Consider the following 16,076-nt stretch of genomic DNA (forward strand, 5'->3'; position numbering starts at 1 on the left):
ATGCATTATGCGTTCATTTATTCTTCCCCAATAGCCCATTTTAAGAAACTTAGTGTCTCTGTCTTCCAAATGAAGAATCAGAGCTCTGCAAAGTTAGAAATCTTTCCTGGTTTACATGTGTGTAAAGGAGAAAAGCCTACCTTCAAACCGTGGTCTCTCTGGCCCTAGAACCCGTAGTCTAAATCATTAGGCTAATGCTCTCTCGCAGTATTTTGCTCTACAAGAACTTGCAGACCCTCTTGGCAGTCATGCTTGGGTGCTTCCAGAGTAATTCAGAGGCCCCAGGCTTTGTGGCCAACTTGAAGGGTATTTATGATGCTCTGGAGTACATTTCTTCCCTCCCTCCACTCTCCCATCCTCCTTCCCTTTTTCTTCTTCACTTTATTCTTTCCATTCCTTCTTTCTTTGCCTCAACACTTACTGGACACTCCCCATGACCCCAAACAATATTGTTGAAACCAGTATTTGATTCCCTGTGTCAAGACGCTTCCTATTTGGGGGCAAAGGTCACACTGTCTCTTTTTACCATTTCACGCTCTTTGCTTATCGGAAGTTTCTTCAAGGATCCAATATTAAAGCATAAATGGTTGCCAAGTCTCATAAAGGAAGTGCCAAGAATTGTCCATAAAGAAATATCACCCAGAGGCCAAGACCACAGAAGAAGTCAGATCAAAGTGGAGATTAAGACACCGAAGAAAGGAGTCAGTCACCAGGAAGAACTGAGGGTGTCATTATAGTCAAGAAGGGGCTGTGGGAGGCGCCTGGGTGGTGCAGTCAGTTAAGCGTCCGACTTCAGCCAGGTCACGATCTCGCGGTCCGGGAGTTTGAGCCCCGCGTCAGGCTCTGGGCTGGTGGCTCAGAGCCTGGAGCCTGTTTCCGATTCTGTGTCTCCCTCTCTCTCTGCCCCTCCCCCGTTCATGCTCTGTCTCTCTCTGTCCCAAAAATAAATAAAAACGTTGAAAAAAAAAAAAGAAGGGGCTGTGGGAAGAAGACATACTGGTAGACTGAGCACAGGAACCTCTTCAGCTGACTTTTAACCCACCAGCTAGCAATGCTCTTTCTTCTCCCAAGGCTGCCCCCTGCAGCCCAGCCCAATAAATGACCATGTGGTCTTCTTTCCACACCCCACTCACCCTCTTTGTTTAGCTGATCTGGATTGCTGATGTACGTCTTGCCCAGCCTGTCTTGATTGACTTATCCAGACCCTGGACAAGGAGTTCTGTGGACACCTGCTCTCCACCTCCTTCCTCACCACAAGAAAGTGTATGGGGGAATCAGACCTAGAAGTGGACATTCCCAGAAGTAGTCTCAGAATTTGTGGTTTCTCATTCTTGGGGTGAAGAGAGAGGGGCTCAGGGAAATTCCATTCCAAGCCATGGAATTACAGAAATAGCCAATGCCACTGAGAACCATCTCTCTCCATTCCTGTTTCATTAGCTCAGCTCCAAATGACTTAACTAGAACAGACAAAGCCTCATTAAAATATCATGTTGGATGAGATGTAATTCTCAGAATAATGTTAACATCAAACAAGCAATTGGGAAGCAGCATGGCTCTGGTATTGCAAGTGAGGAGGTATTTTGCAAGGTAAGCACTCTTCTTACCAATGGGGTTTGGATGCAGGGTGGAGAGAAAATGATGATGGAAGAAGAGGCTGTTGCTCTGAGGATTGAAACTCCATGTTGAGTAAACCCAGCTGTATCTAGTCAGCCCTATTCTCCCAATATTTGGCTTCTCAAAATGTAATTCTTTTTTAAACCTAAATCTACTAATTACGTCTTCTTTAAGTTGACTGGTCAGCAATTCTTCCTTACAAATCAACCAACCACTTTGAAGAGAAGCTGCCGAGTTAGCTTTAGAGTTGGGCAGAGTCCTCTTTCCTGTAGAGATGACCAGTCAGTTGTGACGCAGTATGGGAAATAACCACCAAGGTAAAGGAATTCCAGAGGCAGCTAGTTGGGTGTAGTATAAACAACCTTGCCTCAAGTTAGAGCTAACTTTTGGTGCTAGCTCAGTCACTTTACTGGGTTAAACAGTGCACCCCCAAACTTTATGTATGTACAGAACCTCAAAATGGGACTTTATTTGAGGATAGTGTCTTTGCAGACACAATTAGTCAAGATGAGATCTTACTGGATTAGGATAGGCTATAGTTCTGACTGGTGTCCTTATAAGAAGAGGAGAAGCCCACAGAGACATATAGAAGGAGGAAGGGCCATGTGAAGACAGAGGCAGAGGTTGACATGATGCACTCCAACCCAAGGAATGCCAAGGGTTTCTGGGAGCCACCAGAAGATAAGAGGAGACAAGAAAGGATTCTTCCTTAAAACCTTCAGAGTGAGCATGGCCCTTTCAATACTTTTTTAAATCTAATATTAAGAACTGTGAGAGTACATTTCTTTTGGTGTAAGCCACTGAGTTTGTAGTAATTTGTTATGGCAGTCCTGAGACAGTGATACAGTCCCTCATCAGCTGAGGAAGCTTGAACTCATTTTTTATCCTCTCTAGTCTTCAGTTTCTTTCTCTAGGCCAGAATTTAGGCCTCACTGTATTCTAAGTCATGTAATCACTCTATTTCCTCATTTTAAAATGAGATTAATATAACTTATTTTTTTGAATAACGAGAATTAGTGTTTACCTGTGTGGAACATTTAGTATGTCATAAGCACTTACAGGCATCTCACTAAATATTTGTTATCTAATTTTGTATCCTGACTTGATCTGAAAAGAAATTGAGTTGAGTTGAACAGATCCTTGCCCTAAAGCTTGACACACTTGCACAGAATTTGATGCTAAGGTTCCCAACATCCAAAAAGAAACATGACATTTTGTGTAACTGACAGAACCACGGGGCAAATGATCACAGCTTTATCCTGGCAATCTTTGGGAAGATATTAGTGGGCCAGACTGTACACTCTCCTAGGGCCAGAGTTTTCCTCTACACGTTCCCAGATTTGATTTAGCCTCGTTGGTTATTAAATATCTTGTATGGTGTACAAGGCTCACGGTAGCAGAAATAAGGAAAGACCCAATTTCTGTCCAGAAAGAGCTGCCAGTCCAATGGTAGGGTACTGAATGGAGGTCATTCATACAAGCCTACAAGAAACTGACCAAAGGCAGAATAGTATTGTGTCCTCTGTCCTTGGAAGGTTGAAAGCATGATAGATAAATCAATAGCATTCTGAAACAAAACAAACCCATTGTCTTAACTTGCAGCCAGGGGAAGCATTTCTCACCAAGCAGTGCCTGCTCCAAGCCTCTCACCTCCTGCCCCAATGTAATGCCCAACTAGGGGAGTTCAAAGGATAAGGGGCTTCATTGTCTTGAAAAATCTACTGTGAGGATTTCCATTTCGAAGACGGTCGAAGTCTAGGAATTGAAGCAAGAAACACTGTGCTAAGTGGTGGGAATATGTACTGGTGGATAAACACAGATAAGATCCTTGCTCTGATTAAGATTATACTCTAGTAGGAGAGACAGACATAAGTTGTTTATCACCAAATCAAAGGGTAAAAACCGTTCTATACTATAAAAGCAAATAATAAAGAGGTTTTTAGTTGGGGAAGTCCGGGGAGGTTGTCATGAAGAAATGATGTTTGAGCTGAGATCCGAAGGGTGAATAAAATTTATCTAGGTGGGTAGGGGAGAAAAGGACATCCCAGATAGAATATACAGCATGTACAAAGGCTCTGAGATGGACAGAGCTTCACTAGGAGAGAGGACTGAATAGAACCCAATGTCAGTGCTTTGGAAAGAGCAAGTCAAGTCTTGGAGGGAATATGAAGCTGTTGAGTTAGAAGCCAACAAGACCCTGTAGGACCTTGTCAGTCACGTGAAAGTTTTTTTTTTTTCAATAATTTTCTTTTTTTAATGTGTATTTATTCATTTTGAGAGAGACAGAGTGAGCATGAGCAGGGGAGTGGCAGAGAGAGAGGGAGAGAAAGAATCCCAAGCAGGCTCTGTGCACTTAGTGCAGAGCATGACACAGGGCTCAACCATGACATCATGACCTGAGCTGAGATCAAGAGTCGGACACTTAACTGACTAGGCCACGCAGGTGCCCCGAGGTTTGCTTTTATCCCAACAGAAGCCATTTGTGAGTTCAGAAGTTTGCTATGCAGTGTGGTCTATGGATCAGCAGTATGAGCATCACCAGGGAAGATGCTAGAAAGGCAGAATCTCCGGTCCACCCCACATCCACTGAAATGGAATCTGTTTCCCAGGTGTTTCCCTGGTGTGCATATTAAAGTTTGAGAAGCACTGGTGTAGAACATTTTCAGGTAGTGTAGGAATTGACAAGTGTGGAAATCGACTCAAAACACTTGTGTTATTAAGTATATGTGTATGTATGTATGCGTGTATCAGGGAGGGATGATAATAAATCCCATCAAAGAAACCTGGTTAATGGCAGCACGTATCATTATGTTGTTGTTCTACATACACTTTCCTTGAGAACAGTAACTGCTTTTTTCCACTACATCAGGGCTGCTCTGTGCACTTGGAACAGTTCTCAGTATGTTCAATATGCTCCATAATCAGCGCAAGACCTGAGGACGTCTCTCTCTGTGGTGGCACATCTGAGGCACTCAGACACAGTGCCTGGGCGGGCCCAGTTCCCACCTCTGAAAGGCATCTTTAATCAGCCAGGCTGCTTTCCACTCTGAGTTTAGACATGGCCTGAGACTCCCCACACAGTTCTTGAGTGTATACCAATTGATCTGATTAGACACACAACATTAAATCATCCTGCCGCCCCTCATTTCTCTGAGCAAGGCATGAAAACGAATTTCAGTAACAATCGATATTTCTGAAGATTCAGATGTAGTTGCCCAGGATCCTTCTGGCCTGCAAGCCTCATTGCTTGGCCACAAGAGGCAGTGGTGGTCACACAACAGGATCTCCAACCAAATGAGGGAGAATAGATACCAGCTCTGAGAGCTTGCTTCTTACAGAGGCGCCAGTGGCTCACTCAGGAAGGAAGAGTGGAGACTCCTCCAAGAAACTTTGCTCTTTTGAGCTGCCTCTGGGTCTGCAAGAAAGGATGGCTGGAAGCTGGTTAGAAAGACAACTTAGCAGCTGGACAAGTTCAGCTACCACAAGCTTAGACTGAGATGGAAAACCTGTCAGACACCGCAGGATGAATCCTGACTCTTTGAACCAAGCAAGATTCCCAGCCTTTTGAGTAGCTGGCTTCGTTTTTCCCTCAATTGTTTGTAAAAGAATAGATGAATCTTTCTCTCCTCCAGTGTGTGTGTAGAGGTGAGTGAGAAAACTGTATTTGCCACCATCTGTGCCAAATCCAATACTTAGTCCTTTCAAGAGCAAGCATTTTTCTGGACTCTCAGATACATGACTGTAATAAAATGAGATTGATTATGTGTCCGAATGAATCAAGTGCATTATTTCAGAGTTATATAGACTTGTCCTAGGTCAGCATTAGGTGCATCCATTTGGTAGATTCAAAAAGATCACTGGGCCCTCCTCTGTTTGAGTTTCCTTTCAGTGAGGGGGCAAGCCAGAGGCTCAGGACACAGCTCGAGTCCTAAATATCATTGCTACGTAATTAACTGACATTTATCCGCGTGACATCAGCAAGGACAAATATGTGGCACACTCTAATAAATAGCAATAATGAATAACATCAAACAAGTAAACAGAAAGGTTTGGAATGTGAGGAAGAACCAACAAGAAACAGTCAGCAATAGAGTACATAACAATACAGAACACAGCATAGTTTACTGGGAAGCCCAGTATTGCTAACAAAGCCTGCAGGCTCGGAGGAGGGGAGACTTGAGATGAATGTTTACAAATGAAAAAAAAGTTGAACTGTTGAGCTAGTCATCCATTAGGTATCTGGGTAGCTAGCCTCTTTGAACGTGTTCAGAAAATCTTAGTTGACACTGTGCACCTGGCACCCTGATCAGTCTTTTCAGGGAGACACTCGAAGAAGGGTCAGGCTGGCATCCCTTGAAAGAAGGATCATCCAAACAGGTAAAGGCTTCTTTCCAAACACCAGAATTCCCAAGTAACTGCTTTCTCTGCCGTGTTCAGAAAGGTTTACTCTGGATCACAAAAAAGGTAGCAACTAATTCCAGGTTTCATATCTGAGCGCTATGACTTCTATATTCCCCTGGGAATTATTCTACTGTAGCGTTATTTTATGACTATGTTCAGTTTTATGCATGACATGAAAACCTAACTTGGAGCCACCAAATTCCATGGTGTTGATTCAATGTATTTTATACATCAGTTAACTCCTCTGGGAAAAGTACTATTGAGATATATTTCTGTGTGACAGAGCTATGATTTTGTTAATATATACAAAGCCCATTGCTGAACAAAATTCACGTGTCTGAATGTGTTTATTATGCATCTTTGGCTTGAGTGTAAGTCTCTTTATACAATAAGGAACGTGTCAATTTATTTATTTGCTTTGTTTCTTTGTTTATTGAAATAGTAACTTCATATGGTGTTTCCATTTTTAATTATTTAAAATATTTTTTTAAGTTTGTTTATTTTGAGAGAGAGAGAGCATGCGCAAGCGGGGGGAGGGGCAGACAGAGAGAGGAAAGAGAGAATCCCAATGAGACTCCACATGGTGTCAATGCAGAATCAGATGAGGGGCCGGAACCCATGAACGGTGAGATCATGACCTGAGCGGAAATCAAGATTCAGACGCTTAACCAAGTGAGCCACCCAGGTGTCCCTCTCTCTTAATTTTTTGAGGAAACTTCATACCATTTTCCACGGTGGCTGTGCCAATTTACATTCCCACCAGCAGTGCACAAGTTTTCCTTTTCGTCTGCATCTTTGCCGACACTTGTTATTTCTTATCCTTTTGCGTCTCGCCATTCTGACAGGTGTGATCTGGGATCACATGGTTTTGATTTACATTTCCCTGATAATTAGTGACGTTGAGCATCTTTTCATATGCCTCTTGGCCATGAGTATGTTTTCTTTGTAAACATGTCTATTCAGGTCCTCTGCCCATTTTTAAGTTCGATTGTTGGTTGTTTTGCGGTTGTGTAAGTTATATAGTTTGGGTATTAATTCCTTATCAGATATATATATCATCTGCACACATCTTCTCCCATTCTGTAGGTTGCCTTTTCATTTTGTTGATGGTCTCCTTGGCTGTGAAAAAGCTTTTCATTTTGATGTAGTCCCAGTCATTTATTTTTGCTTGCCAGAGGAGACATACCTAGAAAAATGTTGCTATGGCCAATATCAGAGAAATTGCCGCCTGTGCTCTCTTCTAGGATTTTTATGGTTTCAAGTCTCACGCTTAGGTCCTTAATACATTTTGAATTTATTTTTGTGTATGGGGTGAGAACGTGGTCCAGCTTTATTCTTTTGCACAGAGCTGTCCATTTTCCCAGCACCACTTGCTGAAGAGACTGTCTTTTTTTCCGTATGATGCAGTAATTCCACTACCAGTTACTTACCCACAAAAGTGAAAACACGAATTCATAAAGCTATACGCACTCCTGTGTTTATTGCGGCATTAGTTACAATAGACAAGATATGGAAGCAACCTAAGTGTCTCTTGATAGATGGAATTGGTAAGCAAGATGTGTGATACACATACATGTGTGCATGCGCACGTGCACCCACATACACGTATGTACACAGTGGAATGTTATGTAGGCAGAAAAATGATGAGATCTTGCCATTTGCAACAACCCGGAGGAGCCTCGGGGGTAGTGTGCTAAGTGATACAAGTCAGACTGAGAAAGACACCTACCACATGACTTCGTTCATATGTGGAATCTAAAGAACAAAACAAAGGAATAGACAAAAAGCAGAATCAGACCTATAAGTACAGAGAACAGACTCATGTTTGTCAGAGCAAAGAAGTATGGGTAAAATGGGAGAAGGGGAGTGGAGTACAGGCTTCTAGTCATGGGATGATTAGGTCACGGGAATAAAAAGCACAGCATCGGGAATATAGTCACTGATACCGTGATAGCATTGCGGGGAGTTAGGCGATAGCTAGGCTCGTAGTGAGCATAGTGTAATGTACAGAGAAGTTGAATCACTGTGTTGCACGTCTGAAAATGATGTAACGTTGCCAATTATACTCGACCAAAAAAAAATTTCATGAAACATAGTAACATTCAGTTGGGTTTTCTCTAGCTCTCTTGGGATGTACTTGACATAGAACATTGTGTGACTTTAAGATGTACAGTGTGTTGTTTTGATACACCCACATATCGGGAAATGATGACCACAGTAACGTTAGTTAACGCCTTCCATCAACTCATGTAATTCCCCCTGGGTTTTTGGATGGGGCAAGCGAGAAAGGGGCCTCTCTGGCAGTGTCTTGCCCAGCTAGGGAAGCAGGGTGCTCCCCCACGTGATGTTTTCTTCTCCCATAATGGAAATCATAGTCTGAGAAAAATGTCTCTTGTCCTGAGCTGTGCCACCCTAGTGGAGAGATGTGGGAAAAGTCTCTCATGTGTCCAAACCCGTATGGTTTTTTGTTGATCGTTTTTTTCTCCAGTGGAGTGCTGAACTTCTTGACTGGAAACCTGGACTTCTATTGAGGCTTTCTTGTCAGTGGATGATTGGCTAAGACACTGTTTTCCCGGGGTTCCTGGACTGTACGTGACTGAGGCTGGAGCTAGTTCATGAGCCGCTTTGGGGTTCGCTCCTTAGACCAAGGTCCATGTGTGTATTACCCAATGCATGGGTAGGGGGTATTCCTCCTGGGGCACTTGGCATATGGTTGATGCCAGACCCCTCACAATGACGCTTTTGTCTGTGGATCGATGCCAAATTGTTGCTGAGTGGGGCGCATGGTGAGGGATGTCTTATTCAGTCATATAGACATAACCTGTCAATTAATTTTCAAAGTTGGTCAAAGCAGTTGTAAATTTCAAACCATGAGAACATCCGGTTGAGGTATGGAATCTAAATGAATTGTTTGAAATTCACCAGTGCAATGGTTTTAATGAGGGGGAGGATGTATAAAGAAGGCTTTATGCTATTTAGTTCACTTTCTTGAAATGGAGATCTAAAACTGCAGTGACATGATGTATATTTTAAGTAGTAGATAAAAGTAAATATAAGCCAAGAAATAATATGCTGCTCGATTCTGATCAGAATAGAATAGGAAAAATACATTTAGGTCTGGGCTCCTCTCCTTGACAAACATAAATATTCACGGGAAAGTGGCCGGGGTGGCAAAATATTGGAAACTGCATGATGGGAGGAGTAACAGGGTAGGTTAGCCTGAGTTTAACCCTGGGAGGAAGACTTCAGGGGAGTGTCTTTGAACGGTTGGAAAATTACTTCGTGGAAGCAAATTCATTCTGTGTTTTTCTAAGAGGGCAGAAGCCAGAAAAAAGTAAGCACAATGGCAGAGTTTTCCCATTATTAGAACTGCCCAGTGTTTGAATCAAGAGTGGCAGTAGCAAGAACCATCTGGGACAAAAAAAGGAAAAAAAAGGGAACTTGGTAATAATAATAGACTTTATTTTTAAGAACAGGTTTAGATGTACCAAAGAATTGTAAAGATAGTACAGGGTTCCTATATACTCTGTACCCATTTTCCCCTATTATACTCTATAATATTTTATATAATATATATTATAATTATACATTATTAATTATATATAATTTATTTAATATTATTATAGCTTACATGGTACATTTGTTGCAATTAATGAACTAATACTGATACAATACTGTTAACTAACTAAAAGGCCATACTCAATTCAGATTTCTTTAATTTTGCCTGAGGCCTTTCCAGGATCCCTTTCAGGATACCACATTACATTTATGTGTCCTCTCACCTTAGGGTCCTCTTGACTGTGGAAGTTTCTTATGTTTTCCTTGTCTCGATGACCTTGACAGTTTGGGACTACTGGTCAAGTATTTTGTAGGATGCCCCTCAAAGAGGATTTACCTGATGTTTTTCTTATAATTAGACTAGGCTTATGGGTTTGAGAGAGACAAAGTCCCACTTTCAACAGATCCTATCAAGGGTATATATAATCATCATAGCTTAGCAACTGTTGATGTTTATCTATCTTCATCTCTTGATTGGGATACTGTTCGTCGGGTTTTCCTCTGTGAAGGGAAAACTCTTGCCATACTCTTTGGGGGAAAGTCACTATGCAAAGCCCTCATTTCAGGAGTGGGGATTTATGCACTCCCCTCTTGAGAGTGTCTGCATAATTCATTTGGAAGTGTTCTGCAGGGGAAATTTGCTCTTTTCCATCAACTCTTTGTTTATTCAGTCATTTATTTGTGTTGGCCGGGATTTGTGGATATTTATTTTCTACTTTGGGTTATAATCCGGTAGTACTTAATTTATTTTTGTTGTTCAGTTTGTTCTGCTTTCGACCACTGGTAGCTCTTTGAGTTGGCTCCTGTGTCCTTCTTACAATGCCCCCATCATTTTAGGTTGGTTTTTTTTTTTATTATTTTTTGGGCACTTTCTTACTTTTTGTCACATCAAGGTGCTACAGGCTCACCTTGTATAATTATTGACCAAATAGTAGAATCAGCCGTTTCTCCCAGGAGTCCTGGTATCTTTTCATGGAGAATGGTATTGCAGACCCAGATCTGGGGGTTGTTACTTCTCGGCCATCTCAGCCAACAGAGCAAGGAAACATATGCTTGTGTACTAAACCATGTGTATACATTTATCTGTAAATATTTCTATATGTAGCCTTCTGAATGTGTATCACTACTCATTCGTGCTGATGTCTTACCACAAGAATCAGTCCAGCCTCCCTGCCCCTTGCTTATCTGTAATCCCCAGTGAAACAGTGAGAAAACTGGCTGCCATTGTCCACTGCCCATTTATTTAAGTTTTCAATTCCGGTATCTGAATTATTCATATAGACCCATAAGAACCAATTTTGTCTGCTAGACTACAGAGCTTATGTACATTCCATTTGCCTTTAGACTTACAGACTCCAGTGACAGTCTCCAAAGTTACACACCTTTCCCTCTCTTCCCCTTCAGTAAAGTAGTTTCAGATGTTTTTGATACAGTTAGATACTCTTGTCACAGTCTTGAATTTTTCCCTGGCATTCCCTGACTTCTTAATTTAAAAAAATGCCTACATGAAGATTTACCCTTTACACTAAAAAATTCTGTGGTCTTTGAAAATAATGTCATGTATCCACTATTATAGTATCTTTTTTTTTTTTTGCAAGGTTATTTATTTATTTTGAGAGATACAGAGACAGCGTGAGTTGGGGAGAGGGAGAAAGAGAGAAGGAGAGGGAGAGAGAGAAAGAGAGAGAGAGAGAGAGAGAGAGAGAGAGAGAGAGAGAGAATGAATCCCAAGCAGGCTCTGCACTGCCAGGGCAGAGCCCAGTGTGGCACAGGTACCCCTCCACTACTACAGTATCTTCGAGAATATTCACACTGCCCTAAGGGTTTGCTGAGTTTCACCTTTTTAACCCTCTCTCTCCCACCAGAACTCACAAAACTATATTTATTGTTTGTCTTTTACAGAATGTCATGGTTGGAATCATACAGTTGTAGCTTTTTCAGGTGGGCTTCTCTTGCTTAACAATATCCATTTAAGGTTCGTCCACATCTCTTCATGGCTTCATAGTTCATCTCCTTTTCTCGATGAACAGTATTCCATTATGAACAAAACAGTTTGTTTATGCATTGACCTATTGAATGACATCTAGGTGGCTTCCAACTTACGTTGATTATGGGTAAAGGCACTGTAAACATTGATTGCAGATTCTTCTGTAGACTGGACTTTTAAGTACATTAGGTAAAACTTAGAAGCATGATTCCTGGATTGTATAACAAGAGTTTGTCTAGTTTAAAAAAAAAAAAAAAACCTGCCAAGCTGTTTTCCAAAGGGACAGTACTGTTTTTCATTTCCACCAGCAAGAATCCATCAGGAATCAGATACTTAACTGACTGAGCCACCCAGGAGTCCCCATGAATCATGCTTTTTTGTATTGCATCTAAAAACTCATCATCAGGGCGCCTGGATGGCTCAGTCAGTGATATGTCTGATTCCTGATTTTGGCTCAGATCATGATCTCACGGTTCGTGAGTTTGAGCCCCACATCCAGCTGTGTGCTGACAGTGCAAATACTGTTTGGGATGCTCTCTCTCTCTGCCACTCCCCCTGCGCTCGCTCGCTCTCTCAAAAAAAAAAAAAAAAAAAAAACCTTAAAAAAATAAACCTCACCATCAAATCCAATGCCACCTAGATTTTCTACTATATATTCTTCTAGAAGTTTTGTAGGTTTGCATTTTATATTTAGATCTACAACCCATGTTGAGTTAATGTTTGTGAATGGTACAAGGTAGTTCCTGAAAGTCTTTTCTTTTTCTTCATTTGGATATCCAGTTTTTCCAGAACCATGTATTGGAAAGACCATCTTTTCTCCACTGAATTGCCCTTGATCCATAGATCAGTTGACTACATTTGTGTGGGTCAATTTCTGTGCTCTATTCTGTTTGTTGACGTATGTGGCTTTTATTTCACCAATGCCATGCCGTCTTGACTATGGTAGCATTAAATATACATAGCTTGAAGTACTTTTGTAAGTTCTGGAGTGCCAGTTCTCCAATTATGTTCCTCAGTATCTTATTGGGTGTCTTAGGCCTTTTGCCTTTTCACATAAACTTTAGAATAAGTTCGTCAATATCTATCATACAGTTTGCCCAGATTTTTATTGATATCGCATTGAATCTTCAGAAGAAATCTTGGGAAGAACTGACATTTTAAAATATTGAGTCTTTCTATCCATGAGTACAGAATGTCTCTCCATTTATTTTGATCTTACTTTATTTCTCTTTCCAGAGTTTTATAGTTTTCTGAAGCATATAGACCTTGTACATACTTTGTTACATTTATAACTAGATAGTTCATTTTTTGTACTATTATAAATGGTATTGTGCTTTTAAATTTTAAAATTCCTATTCTTCATAGAAATTGAGAGATTACATTGGTGTGTGTGTGAGAGAGAGAGAGAGAGACAGAGACAGAGACATGAGATTTTAAGGAATTGGCTCACAAAACTGTGGGGCTGGCAAATCCAAAATCTGTAGGGCAAGCTGGTAGGCTAGAAATTCGGGTAAGAGTTAATGTTGAAATCTGAGTCCAACATTTGCAGGGCAAAGCAGGCAAGCTGGAAACTCAGGCAGAGTTTCTGTGTTGCAATCTCCAGACTAAATTCCTTTTTCTTTAGGAAATCTCAGTGTGTGCTCTTTAGGCCTTCGCCTGATTGCATGAAGTCCACTCACATTATGGAGAGTAATCTGCTTTATTCAAAGTCTACTATTGATGTAAATGTTAATCATATCTTAAAAAAAAATACTTTCATAGCAGCATCTAGACTAGTGTTTGATCAAACACCTGGGCACTTAAGCCTAGCTAAGGTGACATATAACATTAACCATCATATGAGTGTGCCCTTTGATTCTGTTTTCTGGAAGAGATTGTAAAGAATTGATATAATCTCATTCTTAAATGCTTGATAGAATTCACCAACGAAACCATATGGGCCTGACGCTTTTATTTTAGTAACATTATTGGGTACTGATTTTATTTTATTTTATTAGTAGATATAGGCCTTTTTAGATTGTCAGCTTCTCCATGAGTGAGTTTTAATAGTTTGTGTCTGTCAAAGAATCGATCCATTTCACCTAAGTTCTCATATTTGTAGGCATACAGTTGTTCATAGGACTCTTATATTATTCTTATTTATGTCCTTGAGATCTATAGTGATGATCTCTCTATCATGTCTGACATTAGTAATTTATGTTTCTCTTTTTTCTTGGTTAGTCAAATCCATTTTTTTCCCTCTACACAATTTCATTGACTTCTGCTCTAATTTTTATTATTTCTTCTTCTTGCTTTAGGCTTGATTTATGTTTTCTCTCTCTTTTTTTAAAGTGGAACTTCAGATAGATTATTGATTTTAGATCTTTATTCTTTTCTAATATATACATTTTGATGCTATAAATTTTCCTCTAAACACTGCTTTTGCTGTATCTCACAAATTTTGCTGTTAAATTTCAATTTTCATTTAGTTTAAAATATTTTTAAACTTCTCTTGAGACTTCTTTGATCCACTTATTATTTAGAAACATGTTGTTTAATCGCCAAATATTTGAGGATTATCCAACTATCATTTTATTACTGATTTCTAGTTTAATTTCATTGTGGTCTGAAAATAGAGTTTGTATAATTTGAATTCTTTTAAGTTTGTTAGGTTTTATGGCCCAGAATGTGGTCTGTCTTGGTGAATGTTCCAAGTGACCTTGATAAGAATATATATTCTGCTCATGTTGGATGAAGTATTCTATAAATGTCAATCTGATCCAGTTGATTGATGGTGCTGTTTATTTCAGGTATATTCCTGCTGATTTTTGCTTCGTAGATTAGTAGTTTACTGATACAGGGTTACTGAATTTGTGATTATCATAATAGATTTATTTCTTTAATGTTTATTTAGTCTTGAGGAGAGAGGCAGAGAGACACAGAATCCAAAGCAGGCTCCAGGCTTTGAGCTGACAGCCCAGAGCCCGACGTGGAGCTCGAACTCTGGGACCAGGAGATCATGACCTGAGCTGAAGTCAGATGTTTAACCGACTGAGCCACCCAGGCGCCCCCATAATAGATTTATTTATTTCTCCTTATAATGCTGTTATTTTCTGCCTTATGTAATAATTATGTAAAATAATTCTATTATTTTTTGCATTACGTATTTTGATTCTCTGTTCTCAGATGCATATACGTTAGAGGTTATGACTTTTTAGAGAATTGAGCCTTTATTATTATCTTTATCCCTGATAATTATTTATCCCTGATAATTTTCTTACCCTGAAGTATGCTTTGTCTGAAATTAATATAGCCAATTCACATTCTTTTTAAACATAGTCTTAGTATGGCATATCTTTCTCCACTCCCTTACTTTTAATGTATCTGTACCTTTATGTTTTAAGTGGGTTTCTTGTAGACAAGATACAATTGGGTGTTGATTTTTAATCTGCTCTGACAATTTTTGCCTTTTAATTGATGTATTTAGACTATTCACCTTAAAGGTAACTATTGATCTAGTTGCACGATTTTTACTAGGATTGCAAACTGTTTTCATTGCACTGTTCTGTTTCTTGTCTTATCTTCCTTTTTCCTTGCCTTTTCTGTTTTTCAGTGAGCACCTTATATACTTCTATATCCTTTCCTCTCTTGTCATATTAAATCTATCTCTCTTCCCAGAAAACTTAGTGGTTTCCCTAAAGATGTAAATCTATATTACAACTAACCTAAGGCCACTTCCAAATAAAATTGTACTGCTTCTCAGATGGTACCTGATAACATAGAACTCCCCGTTCTTCCTTCTCATCCCTTAGAAAAGTGCTGTCATTCCTTTTACTTATCTACATGATATAATCATGTATACATGGTTATTCTCATCGTGAGCAGTTATCTGTAAGATTAATTTAGAATAAATAAGATTTGTTTTCATTTATTCATTCTCCGATGCTTTGCCTTCCTTATGTAGGTCCTTACGTCTGAGCTGTATCATTTTCCTCATCCCTGAAGAACTTCTTTTAACATTTCTTTTAAGGCTGGTTTGCTGGTGATGAATTCCCACAGTTATTGTTTGTTTGAGAGTGATTTTTCTCACTTTTGAAGGCTGATTTTACTGAATATAGAATTCTAGGGCAGTATTTTTTTTTCTTTCAGCACTTAAAATATTTTACTCCACTGTCTTCCTTATATGGTTACTTATGAGAAATCTGCTACATTTTTTTTTTCCTTTTCCCTCTAAAGATACGGTGCTTTTAGCTCTGGCTTATTTCAACATTTTTCTCTTTGTGCTTGATTTCCTGAAATTTGAGTGTGATATGCCTTGGTGTAGAATTTTTATATTTATTTTGTTTGGTGTTCTCTCAGTTTTCTGGATCTATGGTTTTGTGTCTGTCATTAATTGTAGAAAGTTCTCAGCCTTATTACTTCTGTACTTACTCTGCTTTGTATTCCTTCTGTTCCTTTTGGTATTCCAATTAAGTACATGTTAAACCTTTAAAAATTATCCCACAGTTATTGGATATTATTTTTTTATTTTTATTCC

This window comes from Prionailurus bengalensis, chromosome A1 (genome assembly GCF_016509475.1).
Source record: "Prionailurus bengalensis isolate Pbe53 chromosome A1, Fcat_Pben_1.1_paternal_pri, whole genome shotgun sequence".
Classification (NCBI taxonomy): Eukaryota; Metazoa; Chordata; class Mammalia; order Carnivora; family Felidae; genus Prionailurus; species Prionailurus bengalensis.